Source organism: Amblyomma maculatum, chromosome 5, assembly GCF_055883805.1.
Source record: "Amblyomma maculatum isolate TAMU_Amacu chromosome 5, ASM5588380v1, whole genome shotgun sequence".
NCBI lineage: Eukaryota > Metazoa > Arthropoda > Arachnida > Ixodida > Ixodidae > Amblyomma > Amblyomma maculatum.
The window spans coordinates 75,912,563-75,940,519 of record NC_139348.1 but is presented as its reverse complement, the minus strand read 5'-3'; the positions used below and the strand labels follow the sequence as shown (position 1 = coordinate 75,940,519).

The 27,957-nt window shown below is 44.8% G+C and overlaps 1 long non-coding RNA gene and 1 pseudogene across 2 annotated transcripts; both read right to left on the bottom strand.

Annotated features, from left to right (window-relative positions):
- Positions 1-8,175: 8,175 nt before the first annotated feature.
- Positions 8,176-9,861, bottom strand: LOC146188528 (uncharacterized; annotated as a pseudogene).
- Positions 9,862-11,747: 1,886 nt separating this feature from the next.
- On the bottom strand, positions 11,748-26,835 carry LOC146188527 (uncharacterized). 2 transcript variants are annotated; one of them, XR_014707226.1, is made up of 4 exons: positions 26,514-26,835; positions 22,122-22,237; positions 17,267-17,436; positions 11,748-11,813 (listed from the first exon to the last, which is right to left on the bottom strand). It is a non-coding gene; the product is annotated as an uncharacterized LOC146188527 (long non-coding RNA). The 2 variants fall into 2 exon arrangements; XR_014707227.1 differs by having other exon boundaries at positions 17,267-17,413; positions 26,514-26,829.
- Between the last annotated feature and the right edge of the window lie 1,122 nt (positions 26,836-27,957).

The following is a 27,957-nucleotide window of genomic DNA, read 5'->3' as shown; positions in this document are numbered from 1 at the left end:
CAGCTTTATTAAACATGAAGCAGTTCAATGGCTATTATGGATGCACCTGGTGTCTTGAAGAAGGAACTGTCATAGAAGGTAAGTTACATATTTACCTCTGTTTTTTGTTAATTAGAAGTAGGAAATGTATAATTCGCTTTTGCTGAACTTCAGTTTATGCCAATTTTGCATGTTTACGGTGTAGATTTAAATGCATTGGCATACACAATTATTTATTGCAGCTGTTTTATAAACTGTTATGATTACTGCACACTACTATAGGTGACAACGATGATAGAAACTTATTGTTAGAAAATTCAGAAAAGATTTTTTTTTCAGGGACCCTCCGCTACATTCCAAGTAGGAATTCGGCCCCATTACGCACACACAAAGGCTTGCTTAATGATATGAAAGAAGCGCATCGAGGAGTTGAGCCAGTGCATGGCGTGAAAGGGCCGTCACCGCTGGTTAAGCTCCAAGGATTCAACCTTGTGTGGTGTATGCCGCCTGATCTAATGCACTTTGTTCTTGAAGGTGTTGCCAAGCAGCTCTTAGATTTATGGCTTACAGCAACTGGTCAGCCTTACTACATTGGGCGGTGCATTCATGGACTGGACAATATAATTGTGAATATGAAGCCCCTCCTATTTCATTCTGCCGGCTCCCACGACCTCTCAGTGACAGGGCACATTGGAAAGCCACTGAGTGGCTCTATTGGCTACTTTACTATTCACTGCCATGTTTAAAAGAGACAATGCCACTTGTATATTTAAATCACTTTTCTATGTTTTGTCAGGGCATATTTTTACTTTTGAAAACATCTGTAAATGAGGTTGACCTACAGGAAGCAGACAACCTGTTGTCGTATTTTGTGAGTAGGGTGTATACATTGTATAGCCCTAGTGCTGCAACCTATAATGTACACCAGCTGCTTCATCTCACAAACAGTGTTGAAATGCTTGGCCTTCTGTGGGGAACATCGACATTCCCTTTTGAAAATGGGAACGGTCAGCTCCTTAAGGTCGTTAAGGCGGCACAAGGTGTGCCACTGCAGATTTCAGAACGTTGCTGCATGAAATCATGGATGAGAGCTGCGCTTAAATTTGTTGACATGACCTCTCGTTGTCAGAGTAACATAAACAAAATTATGAATGTACATTCTTTCCAGGCAAAAATTCGTGTTCTTGGGGCTCCATTACTTTCAGAGCGAATAGACAGTTTTGCTGAACAACTTTTCATTGGTAAATATGGAACTGTCCCAGCCATAACCCTCTATTCCCGTCTTCAGCTTCATGGTTTAACTATCCATACTACCTCCTACACCCGGTCTATGAAGACGTTTTCTTCTGGTCTTAAGATGAATGATGGTATGTACTGCCTGGTAAAGACCATCTGTTCAGTTCTTGTTGACACCCGCAAACTTTTGTTGGTGTGTGAAAAACTTGTTACATCAGGTTGTAATTTCAGATGCATTAAGTACATGCGAAAATGTTATCGCCCTCCTCCAGGGAGAAACCTATGCCCTAATTCAGTTGATGATGTCTTATCTCAGTGCGTTTTTCTGACTTGTGCTGGCATTAGCTGTGTGTTTGATGTCCCAAATGACCACAGGATTGACTGACTTGCTTCAGCATAGTATGTGCATGTATGTAGGCTTGGGTTTGTGGAGTTTAATCTCCTAAACCATCTCAGGCAGAGATGCCGTAGAGGTGGGGTGCAGAAATTTCGACCACATGGGGTTCTTTAATGTGCACTGACATTGCAAAGTATGGGTGCCTTGCTTTAAGCTTCTATAGAAAAGCGATTGCTGAGGCCGGGATTTTATCCTGTATCCTTGGGCACAGTAGTCGCGCACCCTAACCATTGCACCACACCTTTGGGTGCTTTGAGAAATGTCATAGCTGTTGTAGATAGCTGTGGATATATTCTTTTGAAGCAAACGCTTCACTATCCATGTCAGACTACAGCTTCACGTGGCTCCACATAGCCTAGTTCTGCGCATGCGCCTGACGTCACTGTCAAGACCAGCCGCGCAGTCCCCTTGCCAAGCGCTACCAGCATTGCCTAGCAACACTTAAGAGGTGTATGACTCCTCCTAATAAAAAAAAATTAGTCTCCACCGGGAATCAAACCTCCGTCCCTTGGATGCCCAGCCGACCGCATTACCACTGTTCCACACCCCGGATTGTGAAACGCTCTTCCTAATTCCGCTTGTCTACCAGGAGCCAATGGCTTGGCGTCACATTTGAATGTGTCAAATACTAAAATAGTTAAGTCAGTCAATTAGGGTGATGTCGAGATTATCAAATACTAAATAGTTAATTAAATCAGTCAAGCTTACGTCACGCAACCAGAAGTAGAGCCGAAAAAGGGCATTGGAAGGGATTGGCATGAAGTTTGAAAGTACCAAAGACTAAAATGGGTAAACAAGAAGTGAATTAAGCAACTAGAAGCAACCAAGAGCAGCATCTGTGCTTTCGCATTACTCCAATGCAGATTCTGCAGTGCTCTTTAATTTTATTTTTACCACCTGAAGCCCTTAATTTGAGATGCACCATAGTGTTACATGATACATGGGTGTCTAGCAATTAAATCACCTCCATTGAAACAGCAGGTTACTTCTGGATTGTTATTCGAGCACCTACTGAAGCAGTGCAGTGGTCTGTTAGCTTATTTGCCTGTTTGTGCACTATGCCTAATTGTGCAGTGAAACACCATGTTGTGTTGGGATCACAAGAGATGCTTTTTCTGAAAACAGTACAGCTACAAAAGTGCAAAAATGATTCATACTATTAGTGGGATTTGTTTTTCACGACCGCGAAAACCGCAAATTTTTTTAAACAAGGTTTAAACTAGCTGATAGAGGGACAAGGTGTCACAGGTCCTATTCAAAGCTTTTCACACCAGAAGAGCTGAGCTATATAGGTGGGGGAAATCTTGTATCCCTTAGAAAAACACTGGGTATATGTCTTCTAGCACTGTGCACTAGCATGCTGCTGCAAATGATATATTTTCACATTTAAGTGCACAATCATTCTGGCCAAGTTAGTATGTCCAGTCTTTATTATAATAATCCTTTATATTTCCCTTGAAGCTGTTTTTGTTTTCTCTCATGGCTCTGATATGATGCTGGATGATGATCATGGCTCCCATATGATGTTGGATGATGTGAGTCACATGCTGTACTGTCCTGAACTGATCGAGTTATCTTGTTCAACTAGTTATGTTGCTGTACTGCATAACTGTTGTTCTCCAATTGTATTTTTAAGTTTGATGCACATTACTTGAATTCCTACTTTCTTAAATGCCTTATATCTGATCTTTGCTGAGTGCCATCTTTTCACATATGTATTGCTGCTTTATTTATATACAAGTTCTTGTAGTTCAGTTTTTACAGCTTAATGAGTGTGAATTTTTGGTTCTTTCTTGTAAATTATTTTTTGTAGTTTTTGTGCCTTTCTTATACCAGGTGTCCAAGCTAAATTTAGCCAAGGGTTAAAACATAGACTTTTGAGATAGGCCAGAGGAACCATTTGTATACAGCTGCCAGCCTTTTGGCACACCACATTTTTTTATTTTGCAATTAGCTGATTAGTAATTAAAATGATTTTTCTTGTTTAGTAATTGTTGCCTTTAGACAACAAAGGTGATTTGCAAAGTTGGAGAGCACCTTCTGAAACTCCCATTCCTTTAAAGAAAATCTCACGTGTATAGTTTTCCAAGCTCTGAAGAAAGGCTGCGAAATACAAAATATCACGTGACTAACACATTCATATGCCACAACTGTTATGCTCTCAGTTGTGGTTTGAGCGAACGAAATTAGCTGCGGCCTTGACTCAGCAGCCCAGTCCCAGCAGTAGGCTGATATGTTGGCGATGGTTGCATCCAGTGCGGTGCAGCTCACTTCGTCACTTGGGCAGACTGCCTGAAGCAGACGAAGAAACCACAGCAGACATATTGACTTGGCGCTGCAACGCAGTCGTGGAGCTAAGACCACAGCTGATGTCGTTTACTGAAACCTAGGTTGAGAGCAGCAGAGTCGTGCCGCACAAATGCGCCAGTCTCGTGATATTTTTTATATTTTGCGGGCTTTCTTTAGAGATTGAAAAATGACAGATAATGCTTTTAATTGTTATCGGAAATAAAAGGAATGGGAAGTCCAGAAGGTGCATGCCCACCAACTTTGCACGTCACATTTATTGTCTGAAGGTAACACTTAACCAAATAAGAAAAATTACATTAATTACTGATTAGTTAATTGCAAAACAAAAAATTTCATCTGGTGCGCCATATGGCTGGCAGCTGTTATAAGTGGCTTCTCTGGTCCATCTGAAATATAATATTTTTTAACCTTTGGCTAAAGGTTAACTTACACACTGTATATCTTAATTCTATAAAGCAAATTGAAGAAGTTGCCAGGGTGTAGACTAGCAGCTTGGAGCTCTGGTACTAGCCACGCATTGAACTCAGAGCATGGTTGTCGAGATGGAAATTGGTATCAGCTGTTATGTAATGTGGCATTGGATTGGCAAAACGTTTATTCGGAGCCTGCAGTAGAACGCGCGCTCGCGCGCGCGCGCTCCGGACGGGGCGTACGTCGTCCTCTGGGCACCGGCAGCGCGGCCTGGGTCCCCGCTCGCCGTGGCCGGCTCGCTGGTTCCCTGCCGGGCCAGCGCCTTGATGACCTGCTCGACGGCCCAGAGTTGCTCCTCTTGATTGTCGCTCCCTGCGGCTGCTTCCAGTCGCGGCGGGATCCTCCCGGACTTAGCTTCTTCCTGGTACTGGGTACAATTCCTTAGCATGTGTGCGAAGCCGGCAGTCTCCGTTCGGCAGACTCTGCATTTGTCTGTCGGGTGCGTCTCAGGATACATTGTATGCATCGGCAACGCACTGGGGAGTGAGCCCGTCTGTAGCTGTCTGAATAAAACGGCTTGCTCTCGACTGAGCCCCGAGCAAGGGGGCGGAAGAGTTCTGCGAGCTAGGCGGAACACCTTGGTTATTTCGTTGTAGTCCATCATTCGGTCTTTGGTGCTGAACCACAGCGGCCAGTCCACCGAGGCGCGGTCCGTTAGCGCGCGCGCCTCGGCGTGTGCTGTCTCGTTGTGGCTGGCGTTGCGGTCTGACGCCTCACCCGCGTGCGCCGGGAACCACTTGATTCTCAATTGTCTGCTGCCATCGTCGTTTTTGGTTGCCTGCAGTATGCGCACAGCTTCTTTCGCTATCCTGCCTTTGGCGTAATTTCTCACCGCCTGTCTCGAGTTGCATAGCACTGTGTGGCAGTCGCGGTCGGCGATGGCCAGGGTGATGGCCACCTCCTCCGCTTGCTCTGCCTTGGTGCATCTCGTGCTGGCGGTCGTGCGAACGGTGCCGGTCGCGTCGATGACGACCGTCGTGAACCCGTGTATCTTGGCATACTTAGCCGCGTCAACGTAGCGTGCGTGTGTATCGGCCGCGTTCTGGTCTATCGGCGCCTTGGCTCTCGCTGCTCTCCTCCCTTTGTTATACTCCGGGTGCATGTTCTTCGGTACCGAGTCCACTCTGATGTTGCGCCTGATCTCATCGGGGACGGAGAGCTGCGTCTGCTCCCTGCCTTGATATCCAATTCCCAGGTTGTCCAGGATTTTCCGGCCGGCCTTGGTCGTAGACAGTCTTTCGAGCTGTGCGGCACGTTGGGCCTCCGCTATCTCCTCCAGCGTGTTGTGCACCCCTAGCTGCCGGAGGCGTTTGGTGCTTGTTGTTTCGAACAGTCCCAGTGCCGTCTTGTAGGCTCTGCGGATGAGTATATCTATCTTGTTTCTCTCGCTCTTGTTCCACTTGTGGTAGGCCGCCACGTACGCTACGTGACATATGACAAACGAGTGGATCAGTCTGATCGGGCTCTCTTCCTTCATTCCACGTTTCTTGTTCGTGACTCGTTTAAGTAATCTCGTGGCATTCGCCGCTTTCGCTATGAGCCGGGTGACGGTCTCGCCCTTTCTGCCGTGCGTCTCGATCGTCATCCCCAACACTCTGATCTTGTTGACTCTTGGGATCGCGTTTCCCTCTCTGGTCTTGACTTTGATTGCCTCGTACTGTCTCGGGCCACTCTTTGGTTTGCGGTGCTTGACGGGCGGATAGACGAGGAGCTCCCACTTGCTCGGCGAGCATCTGAGCCCCGTTCCGTCGAGTTGGTCTTCGATCGCATAAACGGCCGCCTGTAGGGTGGATTCGATGTGGGCATCGCTGCCCCCTTCCACCCACAGCGTTATGTCGTCCGCGTATATCGTATGTCGGACTTCCTTGATGTTCCTGAGCCTTTCGGCCACTCCTATCATCACGAGATTGCAAAGCACCGGCGAGATGACCGATCCCTGAGGTGTGTCTGTGCTTCCCAGCTTCTCCTGTGCTTGGAGGTCCCCCGCTCTGAGCTCGGCTGTTCTGTCCGTGAGGAAGTCTTTGATGGAATTGTATGATCTCTCGCCCATGTTGAGTTTCGAGACTTGTGATAGGATCGCTGAGTGCTTCACCTTGTCGCAGACGCTCTGTAGGTCGAGGCCCAGTACTGCTTTGTTGTCGCCAGTTTTGCCGTCGATGATCTGGTGCTTGAGCTGTATCATGGCGTCTTGGTTACTTAGATGCTGCCTGAAGCCAATGATCGTTTCCGGGTAGAGATCTTGTTTCTCGAGGTATTCTTGCCACCTGTTGAGCAGGACGTGCTCCAGCCCCTTGCCCACGCAAGAGATGAGCGATGTGGGTCGGAGGTTATCCGCGTCGGATGGCTTGCCCGGCTTGGGGATTAGGATGATCTTGGCCTTCTTCCACTGCGTCGGCAGCGTTCCCTTTTTCAAGCATTTGTTGTAATAGCTCGTGAGGCTTTCTATGGATTTGTCGTCGAGGTTATTAAGCGCCTTGTTGGTGATGCGGTCCAGCCCCGGCCGCCGACCTGCTGTTGAGGTCCTGCAGTGCCGTGCGAACTTCTTCTACATCTATATCTCTGTCGAGACAGGCGTTGGGCAGCCCCCCGTACGGCCCATGGCACTCCGTGGGTGTAGTCGGCAGGTATCTGTCGCTGATGCGTTTCGTTACCTCATCGGCGCCGTGTTTAGTGACTTCTCGATGGAGGAGTTTCGCCAGTCGGTCCCTTTGGTGTGACTTGGTTTCGTCGAGCAGATGCTTCAGCAAGTTCCATGTTTTCCAATTGTGCATCTGGCCGACGGCAGCGTTGCATATCTCGTTCCACTGTTGCGCACATAGCGTTCGACAGTGGTCCTCAATTGCTCTGTTGTGGTATGCGACTTTCTTTCGTAACCTACGATTAAGGCGTTGTTTCCATCTGTTGAGAATGGACTGCTTGGCCTCGATAAGGTGGGCCAGTCGGCTATCCATTCTGTTCGTTTCGAAGTCTGTTAATATGTCTTTGATTGAGTTTCGAACACCTTGGAGGATCTTGTTGGTCCACGCGTCGATGTCGTCGATTTCGGTCTCTTCCGCTTCCTGATTTCTGTTATCTCTGAAAGCAGACCAATCGATCCACGTATGTTTCCTGACTTTGGTACTGCTCTGCTCCGGTATGACGATTTCCAATATCATGTGGTCGCTACCGAGGTCCACCCCCATGTTCCTCCACGTGATCGTGATCAGTTCGTTGTTCTTGACGAACTTGAGGTCGGGGCTGGTATCTCGGGACACGGAGTTGCCAATTCTCGTTGGGTAAGCCGGGTCGGTTATTGAAGGTATAGTCGAGTTCCGCCGCGCCTTGGGATAGGTTTCTGCCTTTCGCATTGCTTTTGACGTAGCCCCACGCCGGATCCATCGCATTAAAGTCGCCGCATGCGATCAGCGTGCTCTGGCCGGCCGTCGTGTTTGCCTTGTTTAGAATGGCTTTGAACCTCTGGAGTCTCCGCGATGGGTTACTGTTAAATGTTCAAAATGAAGATGCTGTTTTTCTTTTGCTTGGTCGGTATGAGTTCGGTGAGCGTGTGTTCAATCCTGACATTGCTTAGCCGGTGTTCGACGAAGGTGAGTCCCTTCCTGACCAGGGTGCACAGGCCTCTGCCGTCGGGCGGGCCCGCGTGCACCCTGTAGCCGGGGAGGGAAGCTTGTCCATTAGTGTTTCTTGGAGGAGGAGCACGTCGGGCTTGCGAGCCGCGTGCTCGATGTACTGCTGGACGACTGCCTTCTTCTTGACGAAGCCGCGGCACTTCCACTGCCACACTGTTATGCCTGTGGAGTTGGAGGCCATGATTGTCCGATTCGGAATTCTCCTTGTAGCTGCGCTTGGTTGACTTGATGCTGTAGTGGCGCGAACGTTGGGTTGCTTAGTATTAGTTGCACGCTGCTTTCCAGATTGTTGAGTCTATTGACGTTCTCCGTTTCGAAGGCTTCGATGGCTTGCTTCATCGATTTGATCACATCCTCGAGGCTGTTGAGTTTGGCCTTGACGTTGTTGTTGCTGCTGTCGGTGCCGCAGTTGCTCATGTTGTTCTTGGTCTTGCGCGATTCGACGGCCCTCTTCTTCGTTGCCGGCTCGTTGTCTGCGTCGGCCGTAGTTGCTTCGGCCTTGTTGTTGCAGCTCGGGCTGGATCTTTGCTGTTCGACGTTACGGAGGGCGTTGCGGATCTCCGCGATTTCCTTGGTGAGGTTGTTGATGGTGGCTCGCAGGGTCGCGTTCTCCTTTTTTAGGGCCTCGTTGATCTCTCGTTCCTTGGTTGAAGCGTTGTCTTCTGTCTTGGCGTTGTAGCTCGGATTTGTCTTCATGATAGCTTGTGCGGCGTTGCCCCAGCCGACTCTCTCACGCGACAGTGATCCTTGGGTTTTTGTTTTTCGCGCGTCTCTGTTCTGGCTCCTGCAGCTGCTATTTCTCGATGGCGTTCTTGACTTATAGGCAGCTGGCTTGTCAAGTGGTGGGAAATCGCTCTCCGACGGCAGCTGACGGCTGACCTTTCGGCGCTCCCACTGACAATTGCGAATGACGTAGGGAACCTTGTACCTGGCTTTACATTCTCTGTCGGCGGTCGGGTGAGCGCCGCCGCAAAGTTTGCATTTGGGTGTACATTTGTGGTCATCTTTTGGGTTCGCTTGGCCTCAGCCCCTGCAGATCCGATTGGTTGGCGTTTGGCACACGTCCTTGCGATGCCCGACCAGACCACGCTGGTGACAGACGTCAATTTGCTTTCTGTACAGGTGGCACGGTATGAGCGTGACACCATATCGGACAAAGTTCGGTACCTTGGGTCCTCTGAAGGCTACTATGATCGTGGTCGTGTTGCCGATTCTTTTGGCGCCTACGGTGAGTGCGTTTCTGTCGTTTACAATGTTGCTGTCGAGATCTTCGGCTTTCTCGTCGACAGGGATGCCTCGGATGATGCCCTTCACGGTGTCGTACGGCGCCGTGCGGTACGCGCTGACTTCGAAGGTCTTGTCTTGAATGTATATAGCTTGAATTCTTGCGTAGCGGACGGCGTTTTCTTCCTTGGGCGTGCTGATTACCATTATATTTTGCTGCGCGTTCGGGCAGATCGTGTCCGATGCGTTCTCTTTGTTCGTGATCTTGGCCGCGGCGAGAATGGCCGCAGCGACGGTCGTAGTGCCGATCTTGGTGATGTCTAGTCCCCCTCGCGGTCTGATTACGATCTTGTTTTCGTCCAGCGGCATGGCTGGCATTCTCGCTGCCTTGATGGCCGAGGCTCTAAAGTTCTTATTTCCTTTCGCTTCCTTGCTTACTTGGCTGTCGGTGCCGGCGAGCTTCGCGTCGAGGTCTCTTTGATGGAGTATTAACATGCGCTCCCCCGCGAGCGTCCATCCATGGCCGCGGTGGAATTCCTCGGGTGAAATTTCTTCGCCTTGAATTTGAACGGTCATTGGAAAGTCGGAGATCGTTGCCAGAACGGACGTTTCCTCCATCTCGGGGCTGAGTGGCTGCCGCCGAGGCGGCGACCCGCGGCAGCCGCGACAGCGACGAGGCCTATCGCTCGCGGAACGCACCTTTGGGAACTTTCAATAACAGATCTGGTAATCATACTTCATTATGAGAACTATGAGCCTAGATTAATTTTTATGCATTCAGAGAAGCATTCTCAATAGCAAACTTTATGGATATATGCACCATTTTTTTTCACTCTGCGACATTTTTGCCTTTGTCAGTGTTTGCATGCTCAAGTTTACCTCCTTGGATGGCTGTTTTGCTATGTGCCTAGATTAATTTTTATGCATTCAGAGAAGCCTCAATAGCAAACTTTATTGATATATGCACCATTTTGTTTTTCACTCTGCAACATTTTTGCCTTTGTCAGTTTTTGCATGCTCAAGTTTACCTCCTTGGATGGCTATTTTGCCTTTCCTAGTTTCATTTGGTCAGCCACCATTATGTAATGCCACATGTGAGGCTCTAATATGAATGAATTAATGGCAGCTATACTCAGGGGCACTTTTTCTTGGCAATGGGTGCTAAGGTAGGGAGGCGGGGCATCTTTAAATGTGCTACTACGCCATGCAGTTCGACCGCGCGGCTTTCAGTCTGCATGGACGTTGCAGATCATTTTCTTCATTTGCTTCAACAGCCGTCTCTTGAACTTGACTCCATTCTTGTCTGGTGAAAACACTTCAAACCCTTGCAGAATAGACGACCAAAACAACCGGAATGACCCGAACATGCAGCTGTCGCCATCTTGTTTGTAAAGTCGGGGAGTCTCGAAACCCGCAACAGACATCAGACGAGAAAGCCCGGTGGGACCAAGAAAAGTGTTTTGGGCATAACAGCTTCATTTCGGGAAATTGGTCCCATGATACCAAATATACCATAAATACTAGCACTATGATTTCAATTTCTTTTTGCAGAAATTGCTCACGTAACTAGGGACTATATTCAGCTGCGCAGGAAGATGGTTCGTTCCGGCTCCGTAGCTTTGCCTCCATTGCCAAGAAAAAGTGTCACCGAGTATAGTATCCATCTGCCCAATCATGCTGGTTTTGTAATTTTCTGCTTGTACAAGCTTTTCAATTCATAATGCTGGGTGTTTGGCTTACTGTATTGATGGTCATTCACCATTGAATTGTTTTCTTTTGCTCTCTAATTTCACTTGTGTAACATGTGCAGTGTGAACTCAATCAGTTAATTTGGAACCTTTGTTCATTCAAGTAATTTTGTATGTGATTCTGTTCTTGCTTTGCTATTGTTTTAGTGTAACTGTAAATAAAATATTTATGCAATTTTCTTTTAATCACACTGAACTGATTGTAGGTCCTTAATTATTAAGTATATCAGTTATGTAGTTATTTGGAATGTATGAGAATAACGAATTTGAACTTTGTTATCCCAGTCGAAAAATACAACACAAATCTAGCCTGTCGTAAAATGAGACCCTGTTGTCTGTTGTACAATTGTGTGTTGTAAGTTGCGACCCTTTCGTCTGTAGTACTGTTCTGTGGTCTGTAGTATTGTTGTCTGTTGTGTGTAGTGCTGTTGTCTGTTGCACTGTTGTTTGTCGTAAAATGGGACCGCTTTTTGTAGTACTATTGTGTTGTACGTCGTAACATTGTGTCGTATTGTTATCTGTCGTACATTGAGTATTGTGTCGCGGCATTGTTTTTCCATCGTGCCTCCAGTATTTTCCGTGGCAGTGTACGTCCTAAATCTGTGGCATCTCTTCAATTAAAAAAATTTAGATTTTGCTTTTATTCACATATAATGCTAGAGCAGTGCACACGTGCCTCTACAAGGCATCATGCTTAATTGTGAAATAAAAGCATGCCTTTATGTACGGAGTATAAGAAGGAACTTGGACATATATGCAAGGCTACTTATCCACTTTATTATTGTCAGCTGGACCTGCCGCAGACCACGACAACCTTTGAACCTGCATGGAAGCAAGGAACACAAAACATAAGAATCAATTTAAAACCCATAAAGAAGTATAACCTGCTTCCTGATTCTCAAAGCTAGTTAGCACTCATTTAGTCAGCATGCTGACGAAGCATATAATTTTTAATTGACGTATGTTCCAAGGTCAAAGCTGCTAAATGCCTACATTGCTGAAAGAAAAGCAACAAGAAAAACAGGCAAGAGGAGAAAACATTGGAGTAATATTCCACTGAGTAGGTTGAGAATTAAGCCTCATACCGCAAGTGTACTGCTCATAAAAGGCCCCTTCGTCTACCATAGACAGCAAGGTACTCTGCAATGTTACAATTATATGACACAACCAATTACTGGATAAAATTCAGAAAAATGTTTGATTCCACCATGTTTGTTTCAAAAAGGGCATTTAATTTTTCCCAATTCTCATGCAGTGTCAGTTACAGAATAACCAAATTTTTATTTTCACGAGGTGAAATAACTGAAGAGAAATTCTAAGTGCATCCTTACAATAGACATTCCTAGTAATTCCACCACGCCATCGAGTGGCCACGCAAAGCACCCTGGGAAAGCGAAGTGTTGTCACGCTCATGTCTCTCTGACTGTCATTTCTCGGGCTAAGTTTTCTCTGCTATCTTGGCATTCTTGCTGCGCTGCTGCTTCCCGCTGTTTTCTTTTTTATTGTGTCCACCATTCCTTTGCATCGTGTTGCCCAGTTCGATGTTGCATTCTAAATCCATGGATCATCAGTCAACACGAAGTCTGACGTTCGCCCACTGAGGCTCTCCATAGTGGCACACGAATGCGCAGTAGGAAACCCTTCCCCCCTCTGTGCCGTGCATATCTGGAGCCCAGCAGTGGAACACCTTGGAAGGGCGTAGATGGATGCCATGGTCACGACGCGTTCGATGTGGCGGCGTGAACCCCACACGGCAACCTTGGCTTTACATGACATAGTGAAGCTTTTGCTTCAAAAGTCACGGAAAATTGCAAAGACTAGTAGCTAATTATCAAAGCAATCTGGTGCTTGCTGAATTTTGCAAGGAAGCACCACCAATGCACACGAGAAGACACATGACAGCGGAAAGCAGTGGCACAACACGCTAACATTTGCCAGCAGCCGACGCGAGAGGCGATTGCTTCTATTGTGCTTTGCGCAGATCTGCCAGAGGATGGCGCGGCACTTAAATTTGTGTAACTGTGTTATGACGGGCCATTTCTGACTAGTGCGATTAGCTTAGCAAGATGGAGCAATTTGTAAAATCATTATCCAACTCTCCCCATTGGATGGATGCTACATTTAAAAGTCACTGACTGCTGATGAGGCAAGTCTTGGCAGGTTTGAAAAAATCCATGGTTAAGCTTTACTATACAGTTTTTGTTCATGGCAGAGATAATAAACCTGGTGTTGTTTTCTGTTACAAGTTGCCCTGCACTCATCTTAGTTTATAAAAAACATGAGGCATGGTATCAACTAAAAAATAGAAATGAATGCGAACCATAAAACTGAAAAGGTTTATTTTTAAAACTTCGGGGACAGCGAAAATAAAAAAAGCTAGAGAATATGAATTTCAGTTTTTTTTCTTCTACCGTGGTTTGACATTCTCAATCACGGGATCTTATCTTGCTCACAACACTCACAAAACTATGTTTTAATGTCTGCGAAACTGTAGCTGGTGTGCGATGGCAGCTCCGAAAGAGCTCAATTCAAAGTCGTGACTACAATCAGCCCATGATCAAAAAGCCCAGAAATGAGCACAGTACAAAAAAATGTTTATTCAAAAGCAAATATGCAGGCAAGTTACAGTAAAACCTCGTTACAAGAGACACTCAAGGAACCCGAAAAACATGTCTCTTGTAACCAAAAATTCTAAAAGCACCGTGTTTACTGCACATCAGCATATAAATGCATTCACACACATTAACAGGAAATTATTCAGGAAAGCTTGAAGAAGTTATTCATACTAGTATGTATTTTTGTGAGTGCAGAGTGTATTCCTTCCCAAATTCTGGAGGTAAAGCACTTCACTTTTCAAGCCTTCTTTTTGCTTTAATACCTTTGAGGCACTCTTACATGCTCGTCACCCTCAGATGATTCACAAAAATGTCTCTTATAACAGTGTCTCTTGTAACGAGATTTAACTGTATTAGCAAAGAAAACTTGAGCGAGCACATTTTAGGCCTGTGATTATGCTTTCTAGGGACTGGCAATGACAGATATTAGAATATACATTTCATGCGCAGTGCAGACATTATAGCATTTCAATGTTCTAGCATCTGTAAATGTTAATTTTGGCAGTCTTGGGCTCCAATGCGATGTTATGGAATTCAAAATCTAAGGTTGCTGCATGTTTCCTGACCTGCCGCGCCCCCCCCAAAAAAAACAAAATTACCTCCTCCACCTCAAAATATATTTTCACAAACACAGAAGCCATATTTGATGGCACCTCTGTCTCACGATGGGAAAGTGAGTCTATCAACGAGACAGCACAAAAACAACCCTGCTAACATGAATGGCCCAACTACAAAAAACCTCCAAGAGCCGCACAAAAAAAACCAACTAGATATATCTATTAGAAGCATGCAGCACTTAAAACTAAGCGTAGAAGCATTGCTCCAAAATCACAAGCCGGCCCTTTTCGCAGTGCGACGCAATAGAAGTGCTGCCTCGTTACAAATGGCCACATTGCTTTAGAGGGATGCTTCACTGCACGGACCGTGGCCTGTACAGTGAAGCATCCTCAAACCACTACGGTTCAGCATACTCGAAGCGCGGAAAAGCACGTCGATGCAAGAGAAAAATAACGGGTAAGCATTACGATGGCATGACGTCATCTCAAAATAAAATAAAAGGCCAGTGATGCATGCTGCAGTATATGAAACATCGCAACTGGTCATATCACAACAGAAAGCTTTCCCTGCATATGGCCAACTTTTGCGTCTAGTCGGGGCATTTTGGCGCAATGTGGCGCACATTTAACGAATTTCGCACTTATGGCGCAGCAACATGCAGCTGTATAAATAAGGCGCAGTTGGCGCAGCTGTTACACCCCTGCTGTTGTGCCTCCACGGACTAAAAGTTATGAGTGCCCTTCGGGCACCACTAAATCAGAAATTGGCACAGAAGCCCAAGAAAATTGGTGGAGTATATTGCGATGCTGGCAATATGCATACAACAGCAGAGGCGAATGCAGATTCCAGAGAGAAAACAAGTGTGGCTACCGTATTACTAGGAGGTTTAGTAGATACGAAGGAGCCGGCCCCAGAGGAGAAATGTGAGTCCACAAGATGGCTCAGAAAACGGCGAGGCCAGTAGCGATAAGATACCAATGTCAATACCCACTATGTGTTTAGCAGAGGCAGAGCCTGTGGTGCTGTTCCCAACCATAGCTACCACCGCAAAGTTACATGTAGCTTTAGCAGAGGCAGACATTGTCAATGTCAGAAACACACAGGTGTCATTGCTATCCATCGCAGGGGATTAGAAAGATGAGAGAAATATGCCAGATGATGGCCAGGCCGGCCAGCGGACACAAAAAAATCCTGCCAGTTGAATGTTGCAGTACCAGAGCAGGTGGGCCCTGAAGAAGGCCCCAAGATCATTCGGAATGAGCGCCTCCAGCAATGAAAGTGAGATCTGCATTCCGACCACAGCAATTGCCACGTTAACCAAAGGAGACGTTGAGCAGCCAATGCAAGCGCCAGGAAGAACAGAGTGCAAGAAGCTTGCGGAAATGTTAGTGGTACGTCAGCTATTTCCTTGCTGCTGGAGTTACCACCGATAAGTGGTGACACACTTATCGCGTGGCGGCCATAAAACCTGCGAGCGGGGTCGGGTTTTTGTGGCGCTACTTAACATAAAGTTAAAGTACTGTGTTTTCCTTTTAGATATGGAAAAGGATGCACTCATAAAGCGAAATCCGGAGTGTGGGCACAGTGCCCGAGAGTCGCTGGCTGGAGCTAATCTGTGTGATATTGCACTCACGCTGGCTTGCCCTGCGTGGTGGCTTCCACAGACGATGGCGAACTTGTGGGGGAACAGCGTGTTGCATGCAGTAAGCTGGGGGGTACCAGAGGGGCGGTGAAGCTGTCTGTGCATCTGTGCTGCACCCCACACACCAATGGCTTGCCTGTCGCTCGTGGGTTACTAACATCTTCAGACGAGCGGCACTGTCGAGGGAGCACATTGTTTTGCTTGCCCTACGAAGGGATATTCGCAGTTAATGAAGGGTATGCCTTCTGAGGCATATTTTAAATTACGGTTCTTAACTTGTTGGGAAACTGCAGGCAGCATTTGCTTCTGCAGAGCCGAATTCAGTGTGCATGCTGCAACGCGCTGTGAAGAAACACGAATATTCTCAATTCTCCCCCGAGCGCTCTGATGGCCAGAAGCCTGGTCGTAGGAGTTGGCAGCTCCTAATTCTGTTCTGCAATGTATTCAGTTGTCTGTCAAAGCCTGGCAATAAAAATAAAACCAAGCGACAAAGGGTGAACATATACCTCACACCAAACAAGCAAACCGAGGTATTCATACCATTTCTCTAAGCCTGCCTCATGTTCTACGTGAACTCGTCACCAGCAGTGACTGTTGCCAGATGCAGAAGTGTTTTCTGCCATTTTTCACAGCCACCTTTTTTATCCCGCCCACAAAACAAGTTCCAATATACTGTTAACATTGAGGTTGCTGGCAAAAGTTTAGAAGACTCGACATGAAGAACTGAGCATTACACACTTCAGCACGCATTTTTCAGGCAAAAAGTTCACCTTAATCTCGCTCCCATATGTACTTGCACTGCTTCGAGTGGAGGACATATTCTCAAAGAGACCTTGTCGAAGGAAACGCCGAGGGGCGTTCATGAATCTGAATTGGCCCTGGGAAGGAGGCGCAGCTGTTTTCTCCACTCAGTGGAGTGGAGGTGGAGTGTTGAATCGAGGCGCGTTTTTGAATGCAGGTATTAGTAATGTCAACTGATGCAATATTACTTCATAAGGACCACTGCATTTTGAATTTGTTTACTGTAGCAGTGACATGCAAATGACAGCAATGGGCAACACGTCATGTGGGCAGAAGCCTTAAATACATTCAGTACTTCCCTGTCACACTGAACTGCTGAGTAAGCGTTCTGATGACCTGTTCCCACTGCCTCTCCTTATCAAGACATCCACCAAGCCACGTCTGATGTTTTTACCGGAGCTGAGATACAGGCATGTGAAAGTACTGCTGTGATCGTTTTGGTGTGACTGGCCTAGTGTTCCTTAGCTGATGTCTGGACACAACTGGCCTCGTTAACACATCATTTTGCTGAAAATGCTCAGGAGACTCGGCAATAAAAAATGCAGCACTTTAAATACAAGGACAGCAGACTGGAAAGTGTGAACAGTCACATTTTTGAGAATGTCGGTTTAAAAATGATTGTTACAGTTCGAAATGTTAGGAAGCAACAAAACACTCACCTCTTCCTTTGGCTTTGAGCAATGCCTGCTGCTTTCAACCACTCCGGAGCCCTGAGCAGGTGCTTCTCTAGATGTTCGAAGCTGAATTCCTCTTGCATCCTTGGCCACCTCTGCTACACGAAATCCCCCGGGGATAGCCGAGAATTGCTGAAAAATGGTAATACCAATGACTATAAAATAGTATGAAGACCTGAACAAGGGTAAATGGGGTGCACCTCAGTTCGCAGATGAGCCAACGTTTTGACAAGTGGACTTGTCTTCATCTGGGCAAAGTGATCATCGCTGGCAGGGGTTTAAATATGCTTTTGCTTCCGAAGAAGAAAAGCTGGGGAGGGGAAAGTGGGTGCGAAGAAAGTAGGTGTGAAGGAGTGGGGTGGAGTGGATGGGTGAGAAGAAAGTGGGTCATGAAGTGAAAGCAAAAAAGAAAAAAAAATCTTCAGTATGTATTTATCAGTTTGGAACCAAGGATTCTGTGGCCCGCAAAAGTAAAAGCAGCAGTACAAGGAAAAACTACAATACCTGGTAAGTGATTAGTCACCACTTAAACTGGTTTTGTACAGATATGCCTTACAAAGGGACAGGCTATGCAAACGGCCCTGATAAGGCATATATCTAGGGGGACAATTCTTAAAAGGTAGGGGGAGGAAAGGGGGAGTACAAAGTCACAGGATAATAACCACACAGTGAACCACAACCGACCAAAAAAAAATTTTAAGTATGTATCTCAACCTGGAACCAGATTCTGTGGCCTGCAAAAGAAGTAAAAGTGGCAGTACCAGGAAGAACCACTGTACAGGGTAGATGATCATTCACCAGAAATATTCCTGCTGGTTCCAATGTTCTAAATTTATGAATTAGACATGCATTGGAACCAGCAGAAATAAATATACCTAAGGGAACGTTAGAATCCCTTAGGTATATTCCCTCTGCATCATAACTATTCGGGAAAACAATCCCACATAGTGTGAATTGTACAGTTTATTCACACCACATGTACACTCTAATCCCTTCCATAATAGCATAACCTTACATGTTCCTCTAAACACATTTTCTCCTTGTCACTTGTTGCTTGAATTTGTCCTCAAAGTTTTCTAATGAATAATATATTATTTTTTTTTCATGTCAGTTGTGGTTCTCCCCCCCCCCACCTTTGTAGAAAGATTTAGGAATTGTCCCCCTTAGACATATGACTTATCAGGGCCCTTCGCAAAGCCTGTCCCTTTGTAAGGTGTATCTGCACCAAACCCGCCTAAGTGGTGACTAATCATCTGCCCGATACTGTGGTTTTTCCTGGTACTGCCGCTTTCACAGGCCACAGGATCTCCGGTTCCAGGTTGAGATACATACTTAAAATAATTTTTTTTTCTTTCACTTCATAACCCACTTTCTTCTCACCCATCCTCTCCTCCCCACTTTTTCACACCTACTTTCTTCGCACCCACATTTCCCTCCCCAGCTTTTCTTCTTCGGAAGCAAAACCATATTTAAACTCCTGCCAGTGATGATCGCTTTGCCCAGACGAAGACAAGTCCACTTGTCGAAGCGTTGGCTCATCTGTGAACTGAGGCGTACCCCATTTACCCTTGTTCAGTTCTTCTTCAACCGTGCAAACCCTCTTCTTCCTTTCATTCTACCTATAAAATAGTAAAGCTGTCAAATTCATGCACTCAAAATAAAGCTCTGCTTTGCTCTTTTTAAGGCTCAGTCATCATCAGCGAATTGCTTTTAGCACTTCTGTAAAAGAATACAGAATACGAGATCCAAGTTGTTTCCTGCTTTGCATCCCATAATGCAATGATATCACAGAAACAATGCACACAGCTTTACTGCTTTAGATGTTCGCTCTGAAGAGCAACATGCAAACACAACTTCCTCTAATTTGAAACATTCAGCAGTACTTAAGAAATAGCTTCATGCAAACTATGACGACTTGTGAAAAACTGCTAGTTATTCGTCTGAAGCATTCAAGGGTGCCAAAAAGCACAGCACATATGGAATAAATTGTAAAAGAGTGTGAATAACAAATTACTCTTTTTGCAAAAAAGTATGCATTATATGCTTTTTGCCACCACATGTGCAAAGAACGCATCAATGCATCAACTGTGGCATAACAGTGAACTTTTAAAATGTTGTGCTGAGCCTTTCACCATGGCAAATAAGTACTGCGGACACACAGGTTACCTTTCTTGCTAATATAGAAGGCTTCAATAAGTTTCTGCGATTCTGTATTTCTGCTCATAACAGTAGTACACATCACCACAGCATGCCTTATGGGACCTCACAGGACAAGATCCAATGTGCTGTGGTAAATTAGAGACCATTTTCTTTTGCTTAATATTTCACTGAAGTTCCCAGACTCCCTCATTTGCACAGTGCGTAGTTTGTCCTGCACAGGAATGGCTGCTTGAGAGTGAAACTCGTACACTACCATTTCTGCATGTTTCATGAATGACCGTCTATTGTTGGTACCAAAACCTCTTTCGCCTTTTCCGATGTGACAGCAAGGACCACAGCTTCATTGCAGATAAAGAGGGAAGTGGACTGTCATGCATGCTCACAGCAATGTTCAAATTGTGGGACAGCTTAGGTAGATATTGCATAATTGCCAGTCTCGCCTTTTCTCAAGGATCCTGCGACGCAATGCTGGTGAGGGAAGCTGACGCAAGTATGCTGATAGCAATATTTGAACAGCAAGTATAAGCAAAGCACTGAGTGCTCAATGAATCAGGTATGCTGGTGTTTTGTTCCACATTAAAAATGGGGCTCCTTCTAAGTGATTTTCAAATAGATAAAATTCAGTGAAAGGAATGAGTGACTGATTTATTTTTTTGTGAATCTGTGATCAGTAAGTCATGTGTCCCCAAGCTCCATTCTAGTTTTCAAATTCAATTGGCTAGGCTGACTTCAGCTGGGGCCCATTGTTTGCTTTTGAAAGGGGTTACAAAAGACACCCAGAAGTGACGGGCTGTAGAAGTTGGTGCAGATGAGCCTAGAGAAAAGGTGAGACCAGTAGTGACATACCCGCACATGCTATCCCACAATGTAAACAAGGTAGTGAGCAGGCATGACATTCTGCTAGTCTTTTTAGCCCCTCCAAAGCTTGGTTGTCCTTCCTCTGGCTTCATAAAAGGACAAATAAAAGAAAGAGGCTCTGGTAAAAAGCTTCGATGTCCATTCAAGAGATGCGCTGACTGGTCAGTATATGAGTTGCCCTCTCGTCAGCTCATTCTTATATAGTAAACACTGGGTGTCATGTCACTGAGCAAATCAAGGGACATGAACAGATTGTTGAGCAACAAAAAGTGTAGGGCAAACTGCCAAACCATTTCTGATCTTGACTTCATGCTCTTTATTAGCATCAAGATAAATAGTCTGTCAGCAAAAGGTATCAAGCTACCTAAAGACGAGCTGAAAACAGTATTGTGTGACTGGGTTGCAATGAAGAGCTGAAATGATTTTCTTTTCGAGGACATGTTCTATTCCATACAATATTGTGCATATGCCAAGCACAGTTTAAAAGCAGACAACATGAAAAAGCCCAGTCACAGCTTGCGAGTTGTAAAGGTATTGCGACAATGTGGGCTTAAAAGGAACAGCTGCTGGCCAATTGCATGCTGCTCGATTCCTTGGAGCTGCTAAGAAATAAGCAGCGCCTCGGATGTAATGAATGCTTATTTCACATCTAGGTTCTCATTACCTAACAGCAAGACCAACTGCCTTTTTAGAAGATAAAGCGTAACAAAAGGAAGCACATAAAAGGAATGATGGGATATACATTTGATATACAAACATGCTGCCCTATCACGTTTTACTGTAATACTGGCAAGTCTTGAACCTGACGATGCCTTGTGGGATGGTGACCAGTTGGTTACACTTATAATAGCCCATAGGTACAGTTGCCAGTACGGCTATTTACAGCGCTCAACCGAGGCGCATTTGGCTGCACCGATGGCATCTAATGGAAACAACTGGTTTCGAATAGCCTGCATCTGAGAATGTGCTGACATACTGATGGGAGTGCCTTCACGTCTGTGCCTAGTCTGTATACAGCTTTTACCACTTGTGACTGTTCACAAAGGTGCCGCAGAAACACAAAACAATGTGTAGCTAGAGCATTCAGGCATGCATGTGCTGTATTATATATTTGTGTGCAGCAACATTATTACACCGCATTCACTTTTGCTAACACTCGTCAAATGTATTATTAATCGTAGTGCAGAGATCGTTTCCTTTTGGTACAGAACAACTCCCCAATATGGTTTAGCTTGATATTTAGATAACTGTCACCTACTGTGTCATAAATGTGATGATGACATTAATGGACAAGATAAAACAGCTCAAGGAAGCTCTATCAGTGTGGGGATGAATGATAAATGCACACTATCATAAAAGAATTATTGGCAGATGACATCCATGCAGCCCAAAGTACACTATCTGAGTACTCTAGATTGCCATGCTGATGACTGCACAATCAAGTTGCTCCCTGGTTGCAAATCATAGCCATTTGCATGCCTTTTTGCAGTGTGAGACCTAAATGCTCAGCAAATCCCCCGACGCTGGCCATTTTGTGCACTCAGACTAAAAGCAAATACTTTTTGAAAGCCCACATGTCATGACGTTATTCATGATTTTTATGTTTTAGAATACTTTCATCCAAACTGCTGTCCAGCAAACTGGCAGAACATATTAAAATACTCATTAAGCAGCACAAGAAGGGTTCTCTTTCCATCAGTTCATCCGTTCTGCAAAATTTTAAAACATTTCACATTGATTTTGTGATGTCAACTGTCACGTATTGCTACTGTGAATTAAGCACGGCTGCTTCAATGTGCAAAAAAAAAATCTCCGTACTTACGTCTTTTCAAAACTGCCATGAACTGGTAATTGCATAGAAAGCCGCCTCACAGCAGGGCTGTGAGACCTGCCGGTGCTGCTGCTGGCGAGGGCTCCTGCTTTGCCTGCATAATGTGACTTCGCGACAAAAAAAAAAAAAAGGATTAGAAGTAGAGCTCTTTGACTATGTTCGGAAACTTCCTTTGAGCCTTCCTGCATACGGCTTACGAAGGGCTTTTCACACTGATTTTGTGATATCAACGGTCACGTATTGCTACTGTTAATTAAGCACGGCCGCTTTTTTGCATAAAAAAAAATCTAAAACCCGGCAATCCGCCGACCTGTCCTGGGAGTTACAGGCCTATAGCCCTAACTAGTTGTTTAGCAAAATCTTTTGAAAGTATTTTAAACACTGGATTAACCTTTATTTTAGAATCAAGTAAACTTTTTAATATTCATCAGTGCGGTTTTAAGAAAGGATGCTCAACTACGGACCACCTAGTACGCCTCGAAAACACTGTCCGCGAGGCGTTTATACATAGACAGCATTGTCTCGCTGTTTTGTTCGATCTAGAAAAGGCATATGATACAACTTGGAGATTCGGCATCCTACGTGATCTAGCAGCTTTGGGCATCCGTGGTCGAATGCTCAGTGTTTTAAAAGACTTTCTTTCACATCGTTCATTCCAAGTGCGCCTCGGTACCACCTTGTCAAGAAGCTTCATTCAGGAGAATGGAGTACCTCAGGGGTGCATTCTAAGCACAACGCTTTTTGTTGTAAAAATCAATTCCATTACCAATGAAATCCCAAATTTCATTATGTGTTCACTCTACGTAGATGACCTCCAGATAGCCTACACCTCTTTCAATATATCAACGTGTTAGAGACAAATACAAATAACAATAAATAAACTAGTGGCATGGGCCGACAAAAATGTGTTACAGTTTTCCCCCCAAAAGACGGTGGCAGTTATGTTTTCACTCAAACGGGGTATTCAGAACAACCCTGTCTTGCACTTAAATAGAACCGAATTACCATTAAAAGAAGAACACAAATTCCTAGGCATTACTTTCGATAAAAAACTCACATTTCTACCTCACATAAACACACTAAAAAAGAAAGCCTCAAAATCTCTTAACATACTGAAAGTTCTTTCGCGGAAACATTGGGGTTCCGTCAGGGCATGTCTTTTACATGTATACCGTTCTGTTGTACGCTCCCGCGTGGACTATGGGAGTATAGTGTACGGTTCAGCTAGGCCTTCATATCTAAAAAAACTGGACCCTGTACATAACTTAGGTCTGCGCCTTGCATGCGGTGCATACAGAACATCCCCTATAAGCAGCCTGTATGTAAAAACAAATGAGCCTTCACTGGAAGACAGACGAATAGCCATCACATGTGCTTACATTCTAAGAATAAGGTCACAGGAAAAACACCTCTGCTATCCAGTTGTCACAACTTGCCCCTCTCGATTAATTTTCACAAATAAACTCAACGCAACAAGACCACTGATCATGCGATTCGAAGGCATGTGCAGTGAGCTGCAGATCCTGGACACCTTGCCTGATGTCGCACAAAACAACAGCCCTCTACCTTCATGGTACAGTCTTCCTGAAATCTGTGACCTCACTCTCACACAGTTTCCAAAAACCAAAACCCCACAAGAGCACATTATTCAGGAATTCCTAAACTTGCAGGAAAAGTACAAAAACTTCACAGACTTTTATACCGATGGATCTAAAACTGCTGTGTACACTGAAAGTGCAGTTGTACAAGGAGATTCTGTGGAAATCATAAGACTTCCACACTGCGTCTATTTTCAATGCTGAATCCTATGCCATTTCTGTTGCCGTAGAGAAAATATTAAAGGAGAATGTCATAAACAGCATTATATTTACAGACTCTCTAAGAGTTCTCACAGCTCTAAATTCCAGAAATGCAGCTGCTCCTTTACTTGGAAATATAATACACAATATAACAACAGCCATAGCTCGAGGATACAACGTAAAATTCTGCTGGGTCCCGAATCACGTGGGCATTAAGGGCAATGACAGAGCAGACACATGTGCTGCTGAAGCCCGCGACAAACAAATAAAGAGTATAAGCATACCTTACAACGGCTGTACGAAACTTGTACATCTCAAATTAAAAGAAAAATGGCAGTCTGCCTGGGACAGTGAAGTGGGAAATAAACTACACTTAGTAAAGCCCATTTTGGGAGAATGGATGTCGTGCCGGCATAAGGAGCGTTTTATGGAAGTGATCCTATGCCGTCTCCGCATTGGACACACACACCTGACACACAATTTTTTGTTGAAAAAAACAAGAGAAACCACGATGCGAAAACAGCGTAGAGGAACTAACTATTAACCACATTTTATTCACATGCGCAAGTCTTGAAAGGATAAGAAAAAAATTTTTTGCAAAATTTTACAAAGAATACATTCCTTTTCACCCTAAACTGATTTTAGATGATGATGGACCTGTTGATTTATCTTGTGTTTTTAGTTTCATAAGGGAAGCAAATGTTTTACACATACTGTAGGAAAAAATGAAACATACGTCACCAAGAGAAACTGAAACCTTGTGCTAGGCACATCATGGTGTTGGCAGCTTAAGAGCCATTGGATCTAAAACAACCAAAGTTTTTAAAAGGAGATTTTTTAAACAGATTAGTTTTTAACACACTCATTTTCCCATTTCTTGCAAAACAAAACTTTCACCTTGCTCGTGGCGCATGATAGCCTTAGTTGCTTATGCGCCAAAAAAGCCAACACAACACATATATAGTAAACACTGGGTGTCATGTCACTGAGCAAATCAAGGGACATGAACAGATTGTTGAGCAACAAAAAGTGTAGTGCAAACTGCCAAACCATTTCTGATCTTGACTTCATGCTCTTTAATAGCATCAAGATAAATAGTCTGTCAGCAAAAGGTATCAAGCTACCTAAAGACGAGCTGGAAACAGTATTGTGTGACTGGGTTGCAATGAAGAGCTGAAATGATTTTCTTTTCGAGGACATGTTCTATTCCATACAATATTGTGCATATGCCAAGCACAATTTAAAAGCAGACAACATGAAAAAGCCCAGTCACAGCTTGCGAGTTGTAACGGTATTGCGACAATGTGGGCTTAAAAGGAACAGCTGCTGGCCAATTGCATGCTGCTCGATTCCTTGGAGCTGCTAAGAAATAAGCAGCGCCTCGGATGTAATGAATGCTTGTTTCACATCTAGGTTCTCATTACCTAACAGCAAGACCAACTGCCCTTTTAGAAGATAAAGCGTAACAAAAGGAAGCACATAAAAGGAATGATGGGATATACATTTGATATACAAACATGCTGCCCTATCACGTTTTACTGTAATACTGGCAACTCTTGAACATGACGATGCCTTGTGGGATGGTGACCAGTTGGTTACACTTATAATAGCCCATAGGTACAGTTGCCAGTACGGCTATTTACAGCGCTCAACCGAGGCGCATTTGGCTGCACCGATGGCATCTAGTGGAAACAACTGGTTTCGAATAGCCTGCATCTGAGAATGTGCTGACATACTGATGGGAGTGCCTTCACGTCTGTGCCTAGTCTGTATACAGCTTTTACCACTTGTGACTGTTCACAAAGGTGCCGCAGAAACACAAAACAATGTGTAGCTAGAGCATTCAGGCATGCATGTGCTGTATTATATATTTGTGTGCAGCAACATTAATACACCGCAATCACTTTTGCTAACACTCGTCAAATGTATTATTATTCGTAGTGCAGAGATCGTTTCCTTTTGGTACAGAACAACTCCCCAATATGGTTTAGCTTGATATTTAGATAACTTTCACCTACTGTGTCATAAACGTGATGATGACATTAATGGACAAGATAAAACAGCTCAAGGAAGCTCTATCAGTGTGGGGATGCATGATAAATGCACACTATCATAAAAGAAGAATTATTGGCAGATGACATCCATGCAGCCCAAAGTACACTATCTGTCTACTCTAGATTGCCATGCTGATGACTGCACAATCAAGTTGCTCCCTGGTTGCAAATCATAGCCATTTGCATGCCTTTTTGCAGTGTGAGACCTAAATGCTCAGCAAATCCCCCGACGCTGGCCATTTTGTGCACTCAGACTCAAAGCAAATACTTTTTGAAAGCCCACATGTCATGACGTTATTCATGATTTGTATGTTTTAGAATACTTTCATCCGAACTGCTGTCCAGCAAACTGGCAGAACATATTAAAATACTCATTAAGCAGCACAAGAAGGGTTCTCTTTCAATCAGTTCATCCGTTCTGCAAAATTTTAAAACATTTCACATTGATTTTGTGATGTCAACTGTCACGTATTGCTACTGTGAATTAAGCACGGCTGCTTCAATGTGCAAAAAAAAATCTCCGTACTTACGTCTTTTCAAAACTGCCATGAACTGGTAATTGCACGGAAAGCCGCCTCACAGCAGGGCTGTGAGACCTGCCGGTGCTGCTGCTGGCGAGGGCTCCTGCTTTGCCTGCATAATGTGACTTCGCGACAAAAAAAAAAGGATTAGAAGTAGAGCTCTTTGACTATGTTCGGAAACTTCCTTTGAACCTTCCTGCATACGGCTGACAAACAATGAAGGGCTTTTCACATTGATTTTGTAATGTCAACAATGAAAACACGGGGGCCAGTTGGTTGATCATACTGTGGAATACTGCGCTACTTGATAGACCGAGGACACATTCATTCGTGTGTTGTCCTTCACCTGTCCCCCATCTAGCAAATAGAGCTGTATTCCCCAGTTTGTGATGTCAACGGTCCCTTATTGCTACTGTGAAATAAGCACGGCTGCTTCACTGTTTAAAAAAAATAAATCTGAGTAGATATGTCTTTTCAAACCCGCTATGAACTGGTAATCGCATGGAAAGTGGCCTCGCAGTAGGGCCATGAGACTCCTGCTTGGCCTGCATAATGTGACTTCGCAACAAAAAAAAAGGATTAGAAGTGAAGCTTTTTGTATGACTGTTCGGAAACTTCCTTTGAGCCTTTCTGCATATGGCTGACAAACAATGAAGGGCTTTTCACATTGATTTTGTAATGTCAACAATGCAAACACGGGGGCCAGTTGCTTGATCATACTGTGGAATACTGAGCATAGCCGGGATGTTAGTAACGTGTGTGGTAAAGGTTTGTCGGCTCATTGCCGTGTTTGCAATTGCATTCCTCTTCTCAAACAAAGTTTAATTTTTGTTTTAAAAGTGTACAAAAACCGGTTAACACGCGAGATAGTTGAAGCTGAATGGATTACTCTTCTGTAAAATGAGTGTGTAAGTAGCCCTTCTGTCGCGTTGTTGCCAAAGAAGATTGCGTATCTGGCAGAAATTATATGCGGTGGTATAAAAAACATTCTTTCTTTCTTTATTAAATATTAGTTAATGCTTTGTGTGTCTTCTTTCTCTGTCCTTTCCTTGGTGCGCTACATTTTGTTCCCTTCGATCATGTACCAACAAGCCAAAGTATCTACCCTTCTGCATCAGCGGATCATGGTGCAAGCATCCCAAGCCGAAACGCCGAGTCACGTTGACTTGACTCGCACGCGGCATCAGTTAGTCACTGCTATCGCATTGCCGTGCTACATTTCTGTGAGTTCAAGCGCTCCATCCGGAGGCCTCCAGATAACCTAATTACTCTCTTCGCTCCTCCTCCAATGTACCCTTGTGCTGCAGCAAGCAGAGCGCCGAATAAATGGTGGCTGATCTCATTATGGGCACCGCTCGAGCCGAAATGCATACCTCAATCTGCCGAAAAGCTGCATGAGCTGATGAACAACTGATGAGCTGCGCTCCAATTTTGCATTTGGAAGTAAATCGTC